This window comes from Penaeus monodon, chromosome 19 (genome assembly GCF_015228065.2).
Source record: "Penaeus monodon isolate SGIC_2016 chromosome 19, NSTDA_Pmon_1, whole genome shotgun sequence".
Taxonomy (NCBI): Eukaryota; Metazoa; Arthropoda; class Malacostraca; order Decapoda; family Penaeidae; genus Penaeus; species Penaeus monodon.
The window spans coordinates 41,418,150-41,418,383 of record NC_051404.1 but is presented as its reverse complement, the minus strand read 5'-3'; positions in this window follow the sequence as shown (position 1 = coordinate 41,418,383).

Sequence of the window (234 nt, the reverse complement as noted above, 5' to 3'; positions counted from 1 at the left end):
GGTGAACGACCTTTAACTCCTCCCACCTCACTTCCCACGTCACATTCGAAAGTGTCCAAACGTGAGAGAAAAAGAAAAAAAAATGCGTCAATGTATTCTACCATTTCCTTCCTTTTGCCCAGAATCCCCCCTGACCTGACCTGCCATAATTCCCCCAGGTGGTTGCCATGACAACGACTTTATTTATGATTTCTCGGGGACAGCCTAAGGTCATCTGTCTATTCAAGGTCAGAT